The 22,817-nt window shown below is 29.1% G+C and overlaps 1 long non-coding RNA gene across 9 annotated transcripts in view; it reads left to right on the plus strand.

The window, feature by feature from the left end:
• The window catches only part of LOC122269977 (uncharacterized), a 377,717-nt gene that overhangs the window by 123,554 nt on the left and 231,346 nt on the right, over positions 1 to 22,817 (plus strand). For 7 of the 9 annotated variants that reach the window (XR_011637278.1, XR_011637273.1, XR_011637272.1 and 4 more), the window contains 2 exons: positions 2,474 to 2,585; positions 10,062 to 10,162. This is a non-coding gene — a long non-coding RNA (uncharacterized lncRNA). The remainder of the gene's footprint in view (positions 1 to 2,473; positions 2,586 to 10,061; positions 10,163 to 22,817) is intronic. The other 2 variants (XR_011637276.1, XR_011637279.1) reach the window with 1 other exon arrangement.

A 22,817-nucleotide genomic window follows, 5' to 3' on the forward strand; every position in this document is an offset into this window, starting at 1 on the left:
ATAAATATATAATAAATTGAAATAAAATGTAACGAAGACATTGAATTTAATTAGAAGGTATAGAATTTTATAAATTGCAAGAAGGATGTCCCAGTTTTATTCGAAATTTAAAGAACTGTTTTATTGATGATATTAATTTTATTACGTATGATTGATTGCATTAACTTTCTATATTTTAATCGTGTTATTAAATAAAATAAATTATTTCGCATTTATAAATTTTTGAAAAAAAAATTTGGGGGAAGGTGTAATGTGGAAAATAAAATACAAATTTTCATTCCTTCATAAGAAATTTATTATGAAAATAATAACACCAATAAAATGAAGTGAAAATAGCGCCAATAAACTGACTTCATATGATTTTTTCCCGATGATTAATTAGCTATTGAACTGAGATACGTCTAATTTATTTGGTATCAATAAAATGCATGAAATTAAAGGATATCATTGAAGTAGTTAGGACTTATACAAATAAAAAGAATTCATTTTGAAAGAAGTTAAAAAGAATTGTTATCCTATATCCTACGTTTGTTCTCAACAAATGATTCTAATTACAATACAATTTTCGAAATTGAATGTCATTATAATTACCATCCCCCCCTTTCACTCATAAAAAGAGAGAAAATGGAATAATAATTTGTGCATGAATCCCCCCCGAAGGGAGAAAGCGACAATCACCACAAGGGGGCAGCAGCGGAAAGCATCGACGCACCTGCGCGTGGTTACTTCCATATACGACAGGGAGTACTACGACCACGTGACCACTCTTCAGAGAAGTTATGAATGAATGCTACAATGGCTATTATAGGAGGTTGGGGCTTTTGGGTAAATAACTTCTCTGCTGTGCATCTGACGAATTGCCATGGAGAGTTTTCAGAAGAACTTGAACATAGTTCTAATATTAACGAAATTTGTGCTTAATATTTTGTTTAGGATTCACAATTATTATTTCTTTTTATATAAAAAGAGGAAACAATAATGATAATAAACAATATTCATAACTTAGTTTTTTACTATAGATCTAAAGTAAATTTCACCACACGTACACAATTCATTAAAAAACGAGAAATACTATATTGGAAAAATGCATTTCCTAAGTAATTAACTTCAAAATTTTCGTTAATTATTCCCAGAAACATTCCAATGGCGCCATGCCACTTTTTAGTAAGAAAAATAATTACCTGCAACTAGCAATATGAGAACGATGTTAACTCGATTGTAATCTGAATTTCTTTCCAACATTGTAACAAAAATTATTGAGCTATGTGAGCGCGATAAGAAAGATTTAAAAAATAAAAATGTCGTATTTAATTTCTATGATTTTTTAAGACTTTTATAAATAATTAGGAGAATTAAACTTTTTAGTTTAAGTGACTTGCTTCCTTTTATTTCACTTTGTTTGATAGCTGCTTAAATGATACGTTTCATAAATGGTCTAAATAATCTCATAATGTAAGAAGTTATTAAAATTACTGTTTAGTGTGAGCTATGCAAGGTGCTTTTTAATGAAATCCAAAGAAGAAATTAATGTAATTTTTATGTATAGCTAAAACACTTACTCAAACAAATACTTCTTTACGCATGCAAAGATTTTTTCCCATAAATTAAAAAAATATATTATTAAGAATTTTAATACCTAACTTGAGGGCTATATCTAGTATCCTGCCTGTACTGGAGAGAGTACAGAAAACCGGATCTCCGTATAATCTAACCGAGATCAGCATCCGGGAACTGGAAAAATCGGCATTCAAATTAATTCGGGTCAGACAACATCGCGGGATGGATAGGACAGGATACAGTATCTTTTCTTTACTGAAGATGCTACATTTCCTTCTTTAGATGCAAATTTAGGACCCCCAGTGTAATCATGTGGAATCTCAGCGCAAGGTTCAGAAAAAAGTTAACTCTCAGTTTAACATTGAATCAGAGAAGAAACTAGGTTTTCCTTAGTAGATGATCGAAATAAAAAGATTTTTCTCTATTTAATAATATATATATATATATATAGAATTCANATGGTTTGAATATTGTATATATATATATATATATATTTACTTATTTAATTTTTTCTTTTTTTTTTTTCTTTTTTTTTACTGAACTACATTTATTGTATCCTAAATCACCATCTTATGAGGCTATCTGATACAGTTTATAACAGGTTTTAAATTTAAAAGTACACTTAATAAAGTTGTCGCTTATGTAAATGCTCAATTTAAGAGTTTCGTTGCCTCTTGAATTAAGCAAAACGTTTTTAATTCAGAGCAGTGAATAAAGAAGAATATTAAGGCAACCGGGATCAAAAAAATTCTAAGTTTGAAATTTAAACTAAGATTACAATTGAAAATTAAGATTAAAAGCTATATAAAAAATCGTGTCACATGCCTATTGCCATTTCAAAAATTCTAAAACACTTACAAACTAGACTGAAAACTAGCTTAACATACAAAATAAATTAGGTATTTTTTTTTTGTAGCACTGTCCACTCCACCCCCAAATTAACAACATATATGTATACTGTATTCTCTCAGAAAAATATATTCAACATGAAATCATAATACGAGGGAAATTCGCCACTGCCTTAAAAAGTAAGTGATTTTAACCTGAATATTTATTTCATCAGTTGATTGTCTATTAGATTAAATTGAATGTCTATTTCATGTTTAAGTTTACGTTGAATCTCAGTATGTAATGAACAAGTTTAAGAATAGTAATCAAATGCTCCACTTAACACCATAATATGATTATAGCAAATTTTTATGATGTTATAATTCAAAACACTACAAGCAACATCCCCAAATGAATATGCCCTAAAGGATTGGCAATATATTTTGCTAGGCTCGTTAACATAGCAATGATACAGAAATAATGTTCATATCAAACGAGCTTCGAGTAATTTATACCATGCATGATTTTTATTCAATTGATAATCAAAAAAAACAGAATGTTTCGTTTGCAAATGATAATTTTGTAATTTATGTTATCAATAACATACAATTCTGTGGAAATCATAAATCTAAATTTGTTGTCCGTCAACGCTGTTTCACAATTTAATTGCTCAAAAGCAAGGGTAAAAAAGAATCTATGTTAAGAACTTTTTTTTCGAAACATTTTATAAAAATAATTCTAGAATAGAGAAAGAAAATCCGGGAGATGAAAGGAAAATAAAACCAACTACCCATTGTAGCGAAGGAAATATCGGAACTTAGTCTCAGTTTGTCTATCTTAACAAGCTTAGAAAATTTTATCACCAGGACGTCCTCTTCCACTGGGCATTGTTATATTAAAAATTGTCACAAGTCCTATTTAATCTTCCCCCATTTCCCCCCTTTTAATAAATAAAGAGTCATAGTATCTCGAAAAAAAAAAAAGGATAGGAACACTTTTCAAGTCAAGTTGGATTCGGACAGACGGGAAGTTTAAAGGGAAGCGATAAAATAGCCCTCCCCGATAATAATAAGAATAAAAAAAAAAGTCGAGAAATATAGCAAAGTTGGGGATTTTAAGGATGTCAAGAGATGCGGCAGATGTCTCAGTACCTGATTTCCTCTGGCAGATTCGTTCCCTGAGAGTGGTACACAGATGGTACCACGGACTTGCACTATAGTTGAAAGTTCCTTTCTTTCTATACTTGGGTGCCAGTAAGGTGGAAGGATATTCGAAAAGCGTAAAGTGTGCTTTCCGGCTTTAACAACCAGCCTCGCTGTTCTTTAACTCAATTCTTATTGTTTAGTTGGCATCAATATTCAGGGTTAATGGAACAAATACATTATGAAATTAAACGTAATCAGTTGCAATATTTTGTTCGTTAACATTGTTAAGTTGTTGCCATCAATGCTGATGTTTATTATAGCAAACGCGTAACGAAATGAAACGTAATAAATTTCAATAATTAGTTAATATTGTTTAGTTGCTGAAAGGGTTATTGGAGCAAGCGCATAATGGAATCAAACGTAATCAAATTCAACATTTTCTTACTTTTTACTCTTTAGTTGTCGTCAATATTGAGGGTTATTGGAGCAATCGCGTAACGAAATCAAACGTAATAAATTTCAACCATTTGTTAGTTAATAGTGTTTAGTTGTGATCAGTACTCTTCAGAAGGGTTATTGGAGTAAACGCGTAATGAAATTAAACATAATCAAATTCAACAATTTCTCAGTTTTTATTGCTTAGTTGTCATCAGTATTGAGGGTTATTGGCGCAATCGCATAACGAAATCAACGTAGTAAATTTCAGAATTTCTTTTAAAAATATTTTTTAGTTGACACGAATACGTTTTCCTTACAATTTTCGTTAAATATTATTCAGTTGCTATCAATATTGAGGGTTATTGAAGCAAACACGTTACGAAATGAAACAACATCAACAGTAATAATATGTGTGCGTAAAATTAAATTTTGTTCAAGTATCTGTGTAAAATTGTATGTTCCTTGTGTTAAAGTTCTTTTTTTTTTTAAGTTAAATATTTTGAAATTAGCTTCTGTTTATTCCAGAAAAACACCTTAAGTCATTTTAATGAACAGTTTACAGATTTAGTGGATTTGAAACAATAAGATAATAAACTATTATCACCATATCTTAGTCTTCTCATGGTTAGCTCGATGCTATTAGTATAATTAAATGAAATATAACTAACTTACCTTTCTATTTTTCTTCACTGTAGATATTTACAATACATTATTGCCTGATAAGTAAACCAATTCATTAATCAAGAAAAATTACTTCACTTACTGTTAAATATTAAAATTACACTCTGTAGCGGAATTATAACAATTTCTAGCAACATAATAGGTAACCGAATTTCAATTAGTAAATGTCTGTGTGTATATACTCAAAATTAATCAGAAAAAAGCAATGAAAAAAAATGACAGGATAGTGACTAGCCGTAGAAAAATATATCAGTGTCCCTTTAACAAATTTTTAAAGATTGCAAATCATTAATTCATTGCGTTATTGTGCAAAAAATATGCGCATGTTCACCATATGCATGTTTAACACAGGTAAATATATTATTCAAAACAATTTCAGATCTTCCAATGAAACCAAAGAAGAAAAAAAAATCGTGGAAATGTTCTTACGAAGCACAATTTGCTAAAAATAAAAATATAGCAAAAAATATTTAAATTTATTTTTTAAAATTTAATTACATTTAAAAAAAACTTTTATTGTGACTGAAATTTCATTGTGACTAAGATACAATTTTTTAAAAAAATTTCATGAGCATTTTGAGAGGAGGAAAAATTCTTCAGATAAGTGATAAAATAGTTAGATATATCATTCTTTTTCTGTGGGAAAAATTCTACAAAATACCTTTCTTGTGATGTAGTTTGGGATTTTCTAAGACGCTGACGTACGCACTAACATAGAAGACATGCGTCATTCCGTCCAAGAAATAGCATGGAACCCATGAATCTTCGTTATTGATAGATTTCTCTCTTACTTAGGACATTTCAACTGTCGAATGGAGCTTATCTCTCAAAAGATTGGCTACGTTTATTCAATTATATAAAGTTCATTTTCATATTATATCATATCATTTTCGTATGAAATGGCTACATTTTCATGCATTCAAAGATTAGCTACGATTTTTTAATTTGGTAGATAAATTGAGAGGGAAATCAATCAAAAAAGTTGTACTTTTAATGTTAAAACAGATATTGCAAGAGAAATTTCATCTTAATTTGTAGGGTTACGACTAATGTTTAATTGAGAAGATAGTGAATTTACTAATACACATTGATGTCTTAAGACTGAAATTACTAATCATTTATTTTAATCATATTAAAGAAAGTTCTTTTTTTTTTTAAACATTTGACTATCAATGAAATTTGAGTTAAATTATTAATAAAGAATTAAGGGAAAAAGAGTATCGAATCTTGTATTTATTATTTTTGAATATATAAGCACTTAAAAGCTAAAAGCAAACTAAAGAAATAAGGAAAACACAAATAAAATAAAATAAGAATTATAGTAAAAAAAATGTTGTTGATAAAAGTGCTTTCCATCAGTTTGACAAAGTACCAAAATGATGTAATATGGGATACGTCAAGAAAGTCAATTCTTACGTATATTAAAGAAGGGAAGGGCTTTCATTATATTGAAAAATTCATGGTTATATGGAGGAATTCATCAAAATGCTTAGATTAACTTCAAAAGCATAAAATACAAAATCAAAAAATAAAAAATAAATTATTTTAAAACTTTGAATAATTTTCCTTTAATGCGAAAAAGCTTTTATTGCATTTCAAAACTCTTCCAGTTAGTTTACTTAGGTAAGTTAAGTAAATTTTGATCCAGTTTTATCCAGAAAGAATTGATGCGCGTTTTCCGTAACTGAAATTCAGAAAGCGTTTAGTGTAGTCAAGGATAAAAATTATCAATTTTAGAAGTCTAATTAATATAGGACAAGCTTTTTTATCTTTTAATAATTTCACAATCACTATTTTTTTTTTTAAATTTAGAAGAATATAGAGAAAATATGCATTGACTCAACAGTTATATATAATTTATGTGTGGTAGGATTTGAGAGATACGTCAGAGTACGTAATTATTAAGATATATGGAGGGAAAAAAATCTTTATATTTCTGAACAAGTTATGAAATTCAATTAAAACTTGTTAGTTGAATGTAGAATAAGATGAGATTTTTTTTAACATTTCTTTTCGTTTCTTTTATATTAACATACATACTTTTACTGCTTTTATTATTCGTTTTGTGGTGAAAATTTCAAAATACGTGATTTCTGAGTGCATATCGATTATGGCCTACTATTCGAACAATAACAGCTCGATTGTGTCTCAGAGGAAATTAACAACCTCAATTTGCAGAGAAAAACACTTAGAAGAACACATTCTGGTACCCAGTAGCCACTGGAATTATAATTAATGGACGCCCTATGCTCCTTTGAGACTTATTTTTGTGGTCAATATTAAAATCAAAGTTTTCAAAAATAACGCCAGAACCATCGTTGAGCTCAAAATTGCCATTTAAGAAGTCATTGAAAGCACTACTGTGTTTTTAGCAGAATTTCGTTAATTGTCTGGATTTAATTTTGTTAATTTTTAAACCTAGTTGTTTTTTTATTTTTTGAACAATTTTAGAATACGATAAGGACTCAAAAATTGAATCATTTTAAAATTGTTATTTATTCATTTTAGAGAAGAAGAAAAAAATGTAAAATTTTCTGTACTCTATATTCTGTACTCTGATTTTTCAAAATTAATTTTAAATGGACTTTTTATATATAAGGAAAAAATAGTAGATGCCTAGGTAACCTTATATAAAATGTAAATGTAAACTCTGCATTCACATTTTCTACTTAAAAGTGTTTGAAAATAATTTCAACTATTTTATAGATTACAAACTGTTAAACCGTAGTTTATAATTAAAAAAGCATGTTAGTTTAAACCATTTTGTCCAAAAGTAGAGCACGATTTCAGAAATAAGTTTTAATTGGAATCGTTTACCGAAATTTCGCATTATTGTCTCACAAATGTGTTGTTGTTCTGTTGTTTCATTATTTATTTCAAAATTGGAAGTTGCCCTAAATATTAAAACTAATTCCAACAAACGTTTGGTAGAAAAAATAAAGTATAGTTTTTTTATAGTTCAGCAACAAAATAATTAAACTAACTCCTTAAATAATTAAATTTTTTTATGTTTTCCCGATTTCGTATCCCTTGGTCTTCATTCCCTTTCCCCCTAACATCCTCTTCAACCCCCATTCAAACTACAAGGCCCGCACCTCTTCCTCATCCCATATTCCATCTTTTGTACTTGTACTCTTCCAGTGTACAGCGTGCACAACAAGGGCCACGCGCCACTTGTTATCTGGCTCAGGATTGGTCGAGAAATCTGGAGAATAATCATCTCTATTTTTTTTTTCCTTCTCTTTCTTCTCTTTCCTTATTCTTTTCTTCTTTATCTTTGGTCTTTGTCGTGCAAAAGTCCTCAGCACGTAGCTGATTTTTATATTATAGTTCGAGGTGAGAGCAGATGGTTATAGAACGTATAACCTGCACGCGCCAGATGTTAGGAGTCGCGTGGCAATTGAGGCGGTGCGCTTGTGCATCCCGTCCATTTGCATTCCATTAAGCACGGTGTCGAATTTTTAGATTTTGCACATACAACAAACCATCCGGCATAAGTAAATACCAGCACACACCTTGCTCATTCTTATTCAAATATTTATTAACGTTGTTTTGTAAATCAGATTTTTCTATTTAAAGAAAACCTCATGGCGGCTGTTTAAAAAAGAACTTGTTCTAAGAACATTTATTTATAATTTGTTTTACTGATGTGAATTTTCATATTCTCATTTGTGTATTTTAATTAATTAATAAACTACATACAAAGTTAAACTGTTCAATAAACATTATAGTTTTTCAAATGATTTAAAAATGGCATAAGTTCTAGCATATCTTAAAAGAAGAATTAAAGTATAGTTTTTATGTAGTGTAACAAGATTAGGCCACGAAATAATTACGCAAATTCATTGGATTGTGAAAAATTAAAATTTGTTGTATTTTTCCGATTTCGTATTCTTCATTCCGTTTTTCTCAAACATCTTCGAATTAAAAAATTATTTTTTATTAAATAATTAAAAAACTTCTTAAATTTATCTCTATCTTTAACGATTGGTTTTTTACAGCTCATATTGAAATGGCTATCTAAAGTTTATCAAATTCGACTTTTAAAATTTAAATTTAATATGTAAATTTTTTTACATTAAAATGATTTTAGAATAAATATATAAATAAAACAACGGCTTAAAATAAATAATTAAAAAAATTCATGAAAGGTCTGTTGTAATAATGAAAGGAAAAAATCGATGGCCATTTTGCCCAAAAAAGTGACATTCAAGCAAAATAATGAATAAGGAGGAAGGAAAAAGAATCACTTTAATTTTAACTTTAATAAAAAGCAAAAAATAACAGTAATAATAATAAAATTAAAAAAAAATATATATAAATTAAATGCAAAATGCTTTGCAAAAATTACGCAATTAGAATTAGAAACAATTAGAATTAAGTTGTATGCCTTAAATTATTCATGTGGGTAAACAGAATTTGTTTTATTTCTATAAGGGTTGATGATTGCAAATTTTGTCCTAGTCATGCACTTGATTCTGCATAAGACTTGGCGAAGTGGATTTAGTTGCAAAGTTGAAGCACTCACTCTCTTTAATTTTTTTATGCATTAAAATTTAGAGTTTTTGGGAAAGAAAGGTGGCAGATTAGTAAAAGAACAGCTTGCACTTTGGAATTACGATCGACAGGTTTTCCGCGGACGCAGATGTTCCACTATGCAGCTTTTCCTCCTAATTCTCGAAACGCAGATGAGAGAGAAAGAGCGAAGATGATATTGAAATGATGGGGAGGAGGAGGAAAAGAAGAAAACAAGAAAACGCCTCTGAATGAAAGAAAACACGGTGCTCCTTCTAATTCTAAAAAATAAATTACCTTTCTTATCTCGGACTGAAGAAACACTTCTAGAAATTAAATTTATAATAGAGTTTTACTGCAAAGAACTATTTAATCTAAATTCAATTTATTTTTTAAAAGAAATGTGTGGGGTTTCGTATTTGATTTTATGATTTTATCAAGTAAATTTTTGTTTATAAATTTTGTAAGAAGTAAATTTTCGTAGATAAATATTTGCAAAATGAAACTATATTATGAAAATTAAAAATGATAAAAATGTAAAGGAATTTTTTTAAAGCAAACTAAATGTTAATTAAGTCTTTACTTTAATTTAAATTGAAATGAAAATTATAATGAGTCTATCAAAACGTTTTGAAACGCTTTAAATTAAAACGTATTTATGACACATTAAGTTAAGAAACCACGTCTACTGAGTTTTGAATAAATTGAGATAATTGTTTCAACTTAATTGTGAAGGAATAGGGTTCTCTTTCTTTTTCTTTTTAATGAGTTAAAAAGCTTTCCAAAAAAATTTTAATGAGTTAAAATTTATGATTGAATTCACAAGACATATTCTAAAACGATATTTTTCTTTTGCTAGAATTATTTCTATTTTATTTTATTTGTACTTTTTTATAGATTGACTTACGAACTGAAAGTTTTATCTAGAATGAGTAAAACTATTGTCACAATTGGTGTTAGACTGAAATGCTAATTGCAGATCTCAGTAGACGAAAATTGTAAGTGAAATTTTTGAAAAAATTAAGATTTGTCACTGAATTTTTTTGTTTTTTGTTTTATAATTTATTATTTTAATTTTCAGAAATATTGAAGTAATATAAGTTACATATTTTTGATATTCTATTAGTACAAACACACAATACTCTTTTCATATTGACTGATTATTTTTGACTGATGACTGATTATTTTTGACTTTTCGAGACTGATTATTTTTGCAACTCGCGATGTAATTTAAAAATTTCTGAATTTATTAAACGCTTGAAATATTTGGCATGAGTAAGGTTCCAATATCAGGTTTTATTTCAAAAGACAAAGAAAGAATTTAATGGAATTTCAGATAAGTTCGGCATTCTCCAAAATAGATATAGTGATCAGATAAGCGGGATGCTTCTCACCTATTTTGATAATACCTAGAATGGAATTTAATCAGTCCCACCTTACTTGTGACAAACTTTAAGATATAAATAACTTAAATAGTTAACTTTTAGTAACGATTGATAGTTATAAATTGAATATAACATTAGTATAAATATTGTTATATATTAATACTACGCATATATTTAAAAAAATTATTTTAATTAATAATATGCTGATCTGTATAAGATGTAGGAACGCCGTTCACGAAAAATTTGGCATTATCACGGAAATATTTTTACTATTACTAAAAAAGAATCTACCTCTTCAAAAAAGTTTGTTGTTTTTTCGAATTCCCGAGGGGAAAAAAAAGATTCATTTGTTTGCTTTTTTATACCTATGCAAAAAAGATTTAAAATGACTTTCACAGGATTTAAAATCACACATCGCGATTCCTATTTACTCGATTTATGATGGCGCATCACGTTTCGTATTTTCTCGATTTTATATGGACTATCCAGGTTCGTATTCACGTGATTAAATAGTTACAAATGATTCGTGTTCAAAAGACGTAAAAATTATTCATCGGAATTCGTATTCACGTGATTTTAAAATTAAAAGTCGAGATTCGTAATCGCGTGATTTAAAAACACCACATTGATCATATCCACACAATTTAAATAAATAAAATATCGAGTCGGATATTTTTTTTTAACGTAGATAACATTCTGTGGATAAATTCTTCCCACACACACTTTTTTCTTGCTAAAATTTCAAGTATTTTTTCAATTATTTTAAAAGTGTTTTTGCACGTGACATTTTTAAACCTTTATTTTCAGTTTTTTCTAAAAACACTTATCTCTATGGTATGAATCAATATAAAGATCCATAAAAATGAAATATTTTTAACAAAATCCAGGATTTCAAACAGATTTCAAAAAAAAGGAAGTGACGGTGAGAGGGTTGGAATTAGTTACAAGAATTAATCAATGAGTGCAGAAAAGTTTTTTATTGAGATTTTGCGTTCTCCGAAAGCTTTGTATTTCATCTAAGTCTGATAATATATATACCGTCGTTCAACAGCCAACCCGATTTGTGTTGACGACAACCCATGTTCAACTCTGTAGCCTTGTAATTTTGAACCCAATCCGGAAGACAAGGGAACTCCTGGATTAAGTATTGGGAGAAATTTTGCCTTCGTGAAGTATTTTTTGATGGAACTGATCCTCATTTGCGTTACATTGAGAGGAAAACCACTGATCTCGTATAGTTAGCCTGACGGCAAGGGGACTTCAACCCGTGATCCACCTGACATTGATGGTTTACGTCAGCACTATAGTCAGTGCGAGCCGGTTGTGGAATTCGTGTCGACCAGCCATCGCTGGGGTTCTAACCCGCTTCATCTCATTTGAAGGCAAAAGCTGTATCTCCTGAGCCACCACGGCTCTGATTATACATAATTTTTATTTTTATTTTATATCCGTCTTTGAACAGCTGACCCAATATTGGGTTTAAGACTACTATTGTTCAACTCCGTAGCCTTGTAATTTTTGAACTAATCCAGAAGACAAGGAAACTCCTGGATCAATACCCCTAGAAGTATTTATTTGTTATGGGAACGTGGAGGACTTTGCGACTTGACAGATTTTACGTGCATCAGTCACCATTTACTACACGGGGAGTCTTCTGCCCAGCGGGGATCGAACCCACGAAATCTTGGACAAGAGCCCAGTGCCCTACCAACTAGGGTATCCCTGCCCTAATAATACATATTAATTAAAATCAGATTTTTTTTTGGCAACATTGGTGATTATTATTCATGATTATCATACTTCTTGCAGACCTTCGATTTCGAATGGCGCTGCCATATAGTTCTTCTGGGTGGTGTTTTTAAGTTAGTAGCTTTAATATCAATAAAATTCCAATTCGTGATAATTTAAATATGAAAACTTTTAAGCAGTAAGCTAATTTTTAATATAGTTATTAAATAGCATAAATAAGTATAGGAAATGGGGTATAGAGTGGCACATATTTCAAACTTGTTAGGTTTACAAGATGAACGTTATTTGATTATATCTAGCATTTAATTAAGTTTTTTTTTCTTCATTAAAATTTAAATTTTTAACTCTATTTTGACCATCTGAACTTTTTTCCTTTATTATTAAAACTCTTTCCTTATTAAAACCTTTTGTTAAATATCCTTGTATTTTTGACGCAATGGAATGCTTTGCAATTTATTTTTATTAGTGCAAATTTTATGCGAAAAACTTTTGCATTTATTTTATAAAAATTATTACTTTTTTATATATATTTTTTACTTTATTATTTTATTACTTTATTACATTTTTTTAAGTTTTTCTTTAAATAAATCTCTTTTTGATCAACTCGCAACTGACTCAATTTGTATGGAGGAATTCTGGGAAGGGTTATGACCCCGTAACATTTCCCCTTGGCAACGCCACTGTTGATTCCATTGGATTTTTTCGATTAACGAAAAATTTATTAGATATTTTTAATATTAATCATTTGAATAATTTTTAGAATAAAAAATGAGGCCCCTTTCTGTGTACATATCTTATTTTAGGCTTTTATTTTTATTTGGGGTAGCTTACAACACGGTAGAAATAAACTTTTATTAAAGTCTGGAAGTAAAAATTCCAACCAAAATTGTTAAAAACTTACTTTTCCAGGAAAATAATAAATTTTCACGGTAAAAATAAATTTTTACTAATATCTTTAGTGTGAAAACCAGCACAAAAGCAAATATTTTTTTTAAAAATATCGCAGTTCTCTTCGTAGAAGAATGTTTCTCTCGTTGTGGAATCTCGTCTTAAAAATTATTCAGTATTTAATAGTTTTTTTTAAGAAATTAGTTGAGTAAAAGGAAATTTACTATATTCTTCTCACTTCAAAATAGTGATGTCTTAAATAAGTTTCAATGAAATTTTGTCTTTGATTTCGGTATTTTTGTTGTTCGTTGATTTTACTCATTTATAATTATTGACCGACAATTATGTCCATGACAATTTCAGATATTAATTCAATCCAAATGTAATGCTTCATTTTGACACTGGATTGTTGGTGGTGATGGAAAATTTATTTGACAACTATTAATTAAGTTTCACAAAGTGGACATTCTTCCTCGTCTTTAATGGGTTCTCATTAAGTATTATACTCCACGCATGAATGACGCGTGGCGCTTAAGACAGAGGGACGGCCAGGGGTTAGGGTCAGGGCGCGAAAGGGGCAGGTGACGTGAAACTTCTGCAACTTCCTGTGAGCTGCTGCTTGCAAACTACCTTTGGGGCATCGAAGCAGTTAGATTGTTTATGAATGTACGTCTGTCATCCTGTTGTTTTAGATCTAAGTAGAAGAGAGTAAAAGACACGCGTTCTCTATGCCGCACCTGGCGAGCGGACGGACACGGCGCGTGCCATCTGAATATGGCAACTTCTTCCGTTTTTTTTTTAAGATCTGATTAGGTTTAATGCCTTTTGCTAAAGATTCTAAGTACTTTAAGATGCATTTTTTTCCCACAAAGAAATGCTAATAATTTCATTGGTGGGTAAATCAGCATACAAAAAAAATTTTTTTTGAGAGTTTCATATATGCTAATATAGTAATAAATTTTGTTATGTTGTACTTATTTTATTTTGTCAATTCTCGGTAGTCGAACGAAATGCTGTTTTTTTTTCGAATAATATACTATTTTCATAACTGATATCAGCTAAACTGGACCGTTAGATCGAGTTTAGCCTATCTTTATCCAGTGGCTTTTATGTTTGTTCTGAAAATAGAGCAAAACATCAATATGGAGAAAAGCCACAGTTTTGAGAGAATGAATAAAAAGCGTTTGTGGTCCAATTTCTTAATATTTAGAAACTTTCTCCAATGTTGCATTATCTGGGCTCTTAAAATTGGTATTGATAATTCTCATCTGGATGGGAAAATGTCGCTGGATTGGCGATATTTCAAAAAGTTCAGTAACTTTTAAAATATTTTAGTTATTTGACGGTTTTTAAGCCCCAGATAATTCTTTACAGCAAGATGACATATACAATTTAAAATAATATAGCTTTACTTTAAGAGTAAGATACTCTAACTGTGGCTTTTTTTACCATTGGTAAGAGCTTCTAAAAACCTTGTCAGTGTATCCTTCAATCCTCCTGGACGACTGAGAAATTTCTCGGTCCAACATTGGTAAAAACTAAAAACTCAGACTTGCAAAGAACTTATTGATTAAAAATAGCTCACATTTACCTTACTTTTAGAGAAAAATCACAGAATTCTGAGCCCGACAACTGAGTCCTTCTACTATTGGGGAGATTTTAAATCGGCTCTGTAGTCGCTTCGGTTAGACATCTTTGTGGCTTTAGTAGTATCCTTATCATATAATTCTTATTGGAGATTTAAATTTAAATTACTGACATAGTCTCTTTATATTTCCTTTGGTTCTCTCGATATTTCGATACTATACAAATCGATAATTTAGTATAGAAGTTAATTTTTTTAAATCTAAGTCTGAGTCATTACAATTGTTACGGAAAGCCGCGGGAATTCATGAAATTCAATATTCATATTTTAAATAGCTCTGCCGTCTTTAGTAATTTTAATAATTTTATCATTAGTTTAATATAGTTCTTACTGAAGATCGATATTTAAACTGCTGACCCATTCTCTTCACTTTTCTCATAGTTTTATCAATGTTTCAATAACGCATAAATAGATGATTTAGTATGGAATTTAATTTTATTTTCTTCATCTGAGTCAGATTAGATTGTTTCAAAGAGCCACAGCAAAATTTATGAAGCTTAATATTTAAATAACTGACGTCTTTAGTGACGTTAGTTTTATTATCATGATGTCCTATCGTATTTTAAAAGGCATATAAAATTAATGATGGTGATGATAAGGATACCTCCAATAGACAAAAAACAATTATGGTCAAAAGTAGATCTTCAATCTTCCATCTGACGCTCATAATGACGTTAATACTTTTATCACCATGAACTATCGCTTAGTTAAAAACATGAAAACTATTTGATGCTGAGTTGTCCTATGCCTACATCAAAAGTGTCCCATACCTGATACAGATTGTGAGTCATACACCACAGAGTGAGGGAAACTATTCGATGTGCAAGCTCTTAACTGACGAATACTCCCTATGGTAGAACCTAATATTGGGTGGTCAGTATCTGAGGTGTGGGGCAAAGCGCAGTCAAGTGATTGATAAGGTATTGGAATTTGCAAGGAAGAAGAGGTTAATCGATATAACACTTGGAAAATATGCTAATGACGAGAAGGCTTTCTGGATGATTCATTTTTCCCAGCGCTTCCCATGAAATTCCGATGCAGGTTTTTGCGCTTTTTGTGATAACCAGAGATTTTTACTTTATGGAATGTATTTCAGTCGTGTTCAATGTGATATCTGGGTTAAAGAGTGAGTCATCATGCCAAATTATTTTGGAAAGTATACTATAAATAAATGCTTTTCAAGTAATTTAGCTACTTATATAATTGATTTTCCAAAACTAGAAAACCAAAGTGAGGAAAAAATTAAAACGTTATAGTTTTTAATAATTTTAAAATTCATTGATTATTATGATTCATGATTTAATAAAACTGCAAAAACAAATTGCGAATTTTTAATCAATCTATAATTGCATAAAATATAATTTAGTCAAGTTTAGCAAGTTCATTTGGAATTTTAAGAAAATTATGGCTCAATAAATTATTAAAAACTGAATGAAAAATTTCTTATTACTGACAAGAAAATAAAGTCATTACATATTTTTATCTTCATATTTTTAAGCTCAAATTTTGTAGAATATACTAAAATCACTTCAAAAATTGGCATATATTAAATGTAGAAATCATTATTTAGATTACTAATAATGAATTTCACGAACAGCAAGAATGTTTACTAAACAAACAATGAGGCAACTTACGTAAGGAAAGACAAAGGCAAACTCAAAATACTTTATTTTTAAAGAACAATTTTTAACAATCTGTACTTTAAGAATATCCCTTCTAAAAACATAAAATGTTGCGTTGTAGACTTTAAAAAACTTAGGCTTTTGAAAAAATTGCGAAATATTATTTTTTGTACAGAATAAATTTCGAATTTTTATTCTTTCTTATAGAAAAGATTTCATTCATGCAATACTATAGAGAAATGAATAACGATTTTTAAAAAAAATAAATTATACCTTAACGCTATGTTTTACTTTAAATTCTAAATGGAAGATTTTCGCTTCCATGTAACGAATTCATTATTTTCTGAAGTCCCAATTGAAACATTTTTAAATATTTCTGAGGTGAAATAATTGTTTAAAAAATAGTTGAATATAATAAATGCACTAAAAAGAATTAAAAAAAACTCCGAATCAAATTACGGTAAAAAGTACCAGCTCTAAGGGTGCCGTAATTTTTACAGTGATATTTACCGTAAAATCACTGAATTAAGTAATTAATATATAACTAATTAAGTAAATATTACTGTAAATAAATATTTATCGTGTTATATTTTGCTGTAAAAAAATGAATTATATGGATGATGCACCCAAAGTTATTCCCACTTTACCGTAATTTGATCCAGACTTTTTCTTACAGTTTTTATGTCGAATTGAAGTTAAATTCCATTCAATTCTAACAATATTTAACAATTTATCAGGATTATAAAAATAAATTCTCTCTTTTTTTGTTGTTGTTTGGAATGTTAATTTGCAAGGATGTTGGATTTTGTATTAATATAAAAGTTGAGAGGGAAGGTAAAAATTAAACAAAACAGCAAATGGATTTGAGATAGAACTTAATATGGTTTCAAATATTCATTGAGTATTTTGAATAACAATAATATTGATGGTAGGCATTATATTGCTCAGTCAACCTATGTAATGAAAATATTGAATACAAAGTAACAATTTAAAATTCTAAACCAATATTTAAAAAGAGCTTTTCGCATAATTGCTATATTCTTAGGCAGAAAAAATTTAACTAGCGTTTATATTCATCAAAAGTCAAACAAAAATTTCACTAATTAGCTAGTGAATGTTTTCTAATGGTAACTGAACATAAATCTATAAAGTTTCAATTTTATTCCGATAGAATCAGAATCTAAATCTGTGGAACTAAATATGTATTAAAACGGTAAGAAATTTTGGGTTCTTAAAATTTTTAATTTTATTGCAACAGTCTGTTCCATATTAAAGGGAGTTAGGCGGTCTGGAAATTTGAACCTTTTTCCCGCTATTTTATTTTATTTTTTATTCCCTTATGCGTTCTTTCACAAAGAAAGACACTTGATTTTATGCATAGAACACCTTTCGCATGCTAAACTATCGTGAAAATATTGTAAAAGGAGTTTAAAAAAATAATATAATGTAAACAAAAATTTTGAAGCAATCGTGGGGAGTGGATGAGAAAAACAAGCACAAATAGAGTTCTAGAATACATCTGAAAAAAGTTAACAGCAAATAAATTGAAAGGGATACGAAACTTTAATTCGACCTTGGATCATTTGTGCTGTTAATTGGGTCGTGGACTTCGCTGATTTTTACTCACTTCACGGATTTTTAATTAATTTGAAGTGTTTTCAATTCTTTTAATTTTTTTTAACGACACGTTTAAAAATACAGACTTAAAAGAAATACATCAGCGGTAGACAGAAAGAAAACACCTTAATTGATGATTAAAAAGGAAAAAAAAATAGTTAACTTACGGTGAGAAAAATTTCCAGCTTTCTTGAATAAGGTACTTTTTCTCACTTTTTTTTTCTAATACATTACTGACGTGTAAATGGAAAAGAAAAAAAAAGACACAAGCACCAAGCGAAAATATTTATATATATTTATTTTTGAAGAAGGGTAATGAATCAGTGACAAAATAGAAGCAAAATATATAGTTGCGCTAATGACATTATACAAAAGATACCAAAGAAAAGATACTTAAATGATCCGTGACTTTCTGTAAGAAACTTCTGCTTTCTTATTTATTTTTGCTCAGTCAGCGAAAAACTTTGGCATAGAGAGACTGTACCTTTTTATTTATTTATTTTATTATTTTTTTTTATTTATATTTTTCATATAAAATAAAACTGTTTATGTTATACAGGAAGATGTAGCGAGAAATACTCTAAATTGCAGTTTTTGGTTTTGTTGAAGATAAAAAAAGAAAATTGTTAGATGATCGATTGTTGCTAAAGTTATGAACGATTCACGGTGGTCGTTATAATCTAATCTGCGATGTTATGAAACTAATGTATCTCTCGAAGTTATGAAATGCAACACATTCACCCCCTTTCTTTTATACTTTGTGAGGTAAAAATGAGATTTCCATAAATTATTTTCGTTTGTATATTTTCCACATACATAAGTGAAAGAAGGAAAAGGTAGTAAGATATATTATAATCCTGGACAGTGTCTCAAGAAATATAAAAGGAGCAAAAAGTAATGATTTCTCGTCATTTAATCAAGTTGATTGTAAGAAATTGCCAATGGTATATTAAAATTTTGTTGGAAATTTTTTTTTTAGGTAGCAATACAATTGCATTTTTTTAAATTTAAATTTTTTAAAGTATTCCTTTTAATTTTTTTTGTAAAAATATTTTTCAAAATATTATTTTTAATTTAGAAAAAAAATACTTTTTAAAATATTACTTTAATTGATGACCTGATTAAGGGAAAGCTTAAATCAAACAGGGTATGATTTCTTTTTCAGACTAGATATCGTACAAGTTAAATGTACTGATTTTAAATTATTTTTTACATTTACATTTTTTAAAATTTTCTTTTGACGATGGACCTGTGCAGCTTAAATTAAACAGAGCACCGAGAAAAAAAAAGTATGGTCATAAGTACCAGAATATGATAAAAATTACCTTGTTTCTGGCTCCATGGGAACAGCAAAAAGCTCGGTAACTTCACCCAAGCGCTTTGTTAATGATTTTGGTAAAATTAAAAATAAAACTTAGTTTTATACTATATGATAAAATTACATAAATGTGGTAAAATTTGGTAATTTTATCATGAAAACTTAAAGCATGGGATAAATACCATTTATTTGGTTAAATTTATTTATCAGTTCGTATGTTTTATTATTGTGTGGTAATAAAAACCATAGTTTTGGAAACCAGAATTTTTGGTAAACTTTTATCATCTGAACGGAAAAATTACCAAATGATTGGTTTAAATGCCGTATATTTCAGTCCTTTGTACCAAAATTATGTTTTAATTTATTTATTTATTTTACCAAGAATATTATTATTATATAGTACGATAATCTTACCAGAATTGTTTTCTCCATGTGCATACCTTCTTTTTCAGGCTAGGTAATGCAAAAGTTAAATGCACGAATCTTTATTATCATTTCTTTTTTTAGAATTGTAAAATGTTTATTTTTTTTAAATTTTTAGATAACATTTTAATACATAAATTAAGAGAATTTCATTTAAATAATATTCAAGATAGTCTTTTTTCAAATTAGGTAACCAAAAATCAAATTTAAGAATATAAATTTTTATCTGCCCAATTGTAACAATTGTTTCCTATTTATTTCCAAGCACTGTAAGAAATTTTGGAGAATATTGGACGAAAATATGATTTGAATTCGATACAACCTTAATAGTTAACCATATTATAGGACTTTCTGATTTTAAGAATAAAATCGAGAGGTTCAACAGCAACAGTTCAATTTTAACGGAAACATGGTTCAATTTAATACTTTATTACAGGACGCTATACAGTGGGAGAAGCTTTTCATGATGAATTCTGCAGCATCTCCATTGATATTTTAATATTTAAACTTCAGAGAAAAAGGAGTTCAGGTCATAATTTGTTGTGATTTGTTTGCATTTTGATATTGTTAAAAAAAGTTGTAATTCAGCATTTGAAACTTCATGGTTTACTCAAGGTTTACCAGGGCATCCTTTTTTTCTATACTTTAAATTTTAAATTACATATGTTGGTAAAAGAGAATTCGTCATGAAGGGATTCTCTCGTGGTATTGCATCCTCTTAAACTCAAAGCAAATTTAATTTGCGCCGTAATATGGTTACACGTTGAATCAATTTTCTAAGAGTTAACATAATTAAACCAAATCTTTCTCTTAACCACGTTGATGTTTTAATATAGAAAACATAACACCATTGAAATTACACCAATGCACCAGAGAAAGTTGCAAAATGGCGTAGACAAATTAGTTTCGAACATCGATTTTAGAGCTAAATGATCGCTGCCTATCGTCGAACTTATTAACTTCAGAGGGCAGGCAGTGGCTTGAGGTTCGTGATCTTCCCTTATTCCACCCTAAATCTTCCTTATTTTTATAAGACAGCAGCTGATGCCTTGCACGTGCTGAGGTGTGTTCTTCCTAAATTCGAAGAACCAGATGCTGTTCGTGCCCACATAAAATTTCCTTCCATCGTCCACGATACTTTCTTGCTTTTTCAGGATTTTCTTCAAGGTGGTAGCCCCCTCTTCAAAGATCCCCTACCCCAGGGAGAAGGACCCAGAGGAAGAAGCAGAGGAAGGAGATGAAGGGAAAAAAAAAGTTTTTAAGATATTTATATGGTTCGTTCCCAATGTGTCATTGGCTATATAACACGATTAGAATATCAGACAAAGTACCCGAACAATAGTTTGATCGAAGGAGGGGGTTTCCAGTTTTTAATAGGTGTGTCCCGGACATAGAATAAGGGGTGTTTCAGACGACGATTTGTAAGTGATATAAAAGTTAGAATGAAAAATAAAAGGGCGGGTCAAAGGGATGCTAAATTGTGGTTTGGTGAAGCAGAAGGCACACTTAGTTAACAGTTGACAGAATAATGAAAGCAACTTTAGTAGCGACTTAACTGTAGTTGAGCTGTTTAGAAAAAAAGAGTGTGTATTAGTCTATTCGCTTTTTATATAAACAGACGAAACTTTTTCTTAAATGAACAGGCAAAGTTTTCGACATTTAGACGTCAAAAATGTTTGATTGTTAGTTGAAAATGTTAGATCTTTTATTGTTTTTATTTAATTATTTGTTTGTTTTTTTAATTTATAATTACAATTTTAGAAAGAAAAAAAAATACATAATATCTATTATAGTTTTCCTACCTAATTTTTTAATTTTTTTTTAATTTATCTATTTATTAAATTTTTTTTTTGGTTGCAAAAAAATTTTTCTTCTTTAATAAAAAGCTTGAATCAAAATATTTGTAAAAGTTAAAATTCTCTTTATGAATTCCAAGTATATGTTTAAAAAGTTCTTAGTTTAAAAATTAAAACAGGTTATAAACATGTACAAAAAATATCTTCTAACATTACGTAAGAGACAGCTGGGACCAATTGCCCTGATTTTATCATTGGAATTTAATATAAAACTAAATAATGTTCTTTAAATTGCTACAACAGACCGTAAATAAAAGAGCTCAGTTAAAGGACATATTAACTGACAGTTTAGTATATTAGGCAATATCATATTTAAAATAAATGAAATATGAAGTAGTTCTTCACGAAATCTTTTTTTTTAATCCTAAATATGTCTCAGTTAAATATTCGACAGAATAAATTTGTTCTTTACACTTACACTGACCATAACATTTTTTAAACTATGAGTTCTGGAATTGTTTGTGTTTTATATCATGAATGAAAGTTACTAGTAAATTTAAAAGAAGACAGATAGTGTCAAAATGGCGTGAAGGTATCTGACGTTTCAAAACGACTTAAAGCAATTTAATAGAAGGATACCTAAAGCATATTTAACTGCAGAATATCAAGGAGACATGAACCAAAGAAAATGACAAAAAGCGATGGTCGAAAATTTGAAGCGGATTATGAAGAACAATAGGGAAAGTAGAGGATTGACAACTCTACAAATTACTGAAGTCTTCAAATTGGACTTAAAAACAAAGATCTCTGATCTCCCGTAATAATTCTCCCGTAACAATTCGAAATTTCTAGGGCTTAAAAGTAACGAAGCATCGAAAATTACCTGAAATAACACGCCATTTGGCCAGTATGTTCACTTTCTATTTTAGTAAAATGTACTTTCCATTCAGCTGTTATTTAAATTTTGAAAATAATATGAATTTTAAATTTTGATTTACAGAGGTATGATAAACAGTGGTTAGAAACAGAACTGGAAACAAAGTCCTGCTGTGGTGTAGTGTTTCAGTTTTGTTTCTGACCTCTATTTTTCCATTTTTCGTTGGCAATGTCACATTCTATTTTTCAAATCATTTTGTTCCTTCTCATTCAAGTCTGGCTAGTCTTGAAAATAGGCGTTTATTTTTGAATTCTTGAAACATGTCGACTGTTA

This window comes from Parasteatoda tepidariorum, chromosome 7 (assembly GCF_043381705.1).
Source record: "Parasteatoda tepidariorum isolate YZ-2023 chromosome 7, CAS_Ptep_4.0, whole genome shotgun sequence".
Classification (NCBI taxonomy): domain Eukaryota; kingdom Metazoa; phylum Arthropoda; class Arachnida; order Araneae; family Theridiidae; genus Parasteatoda; species Parasteatoda tepidariorum.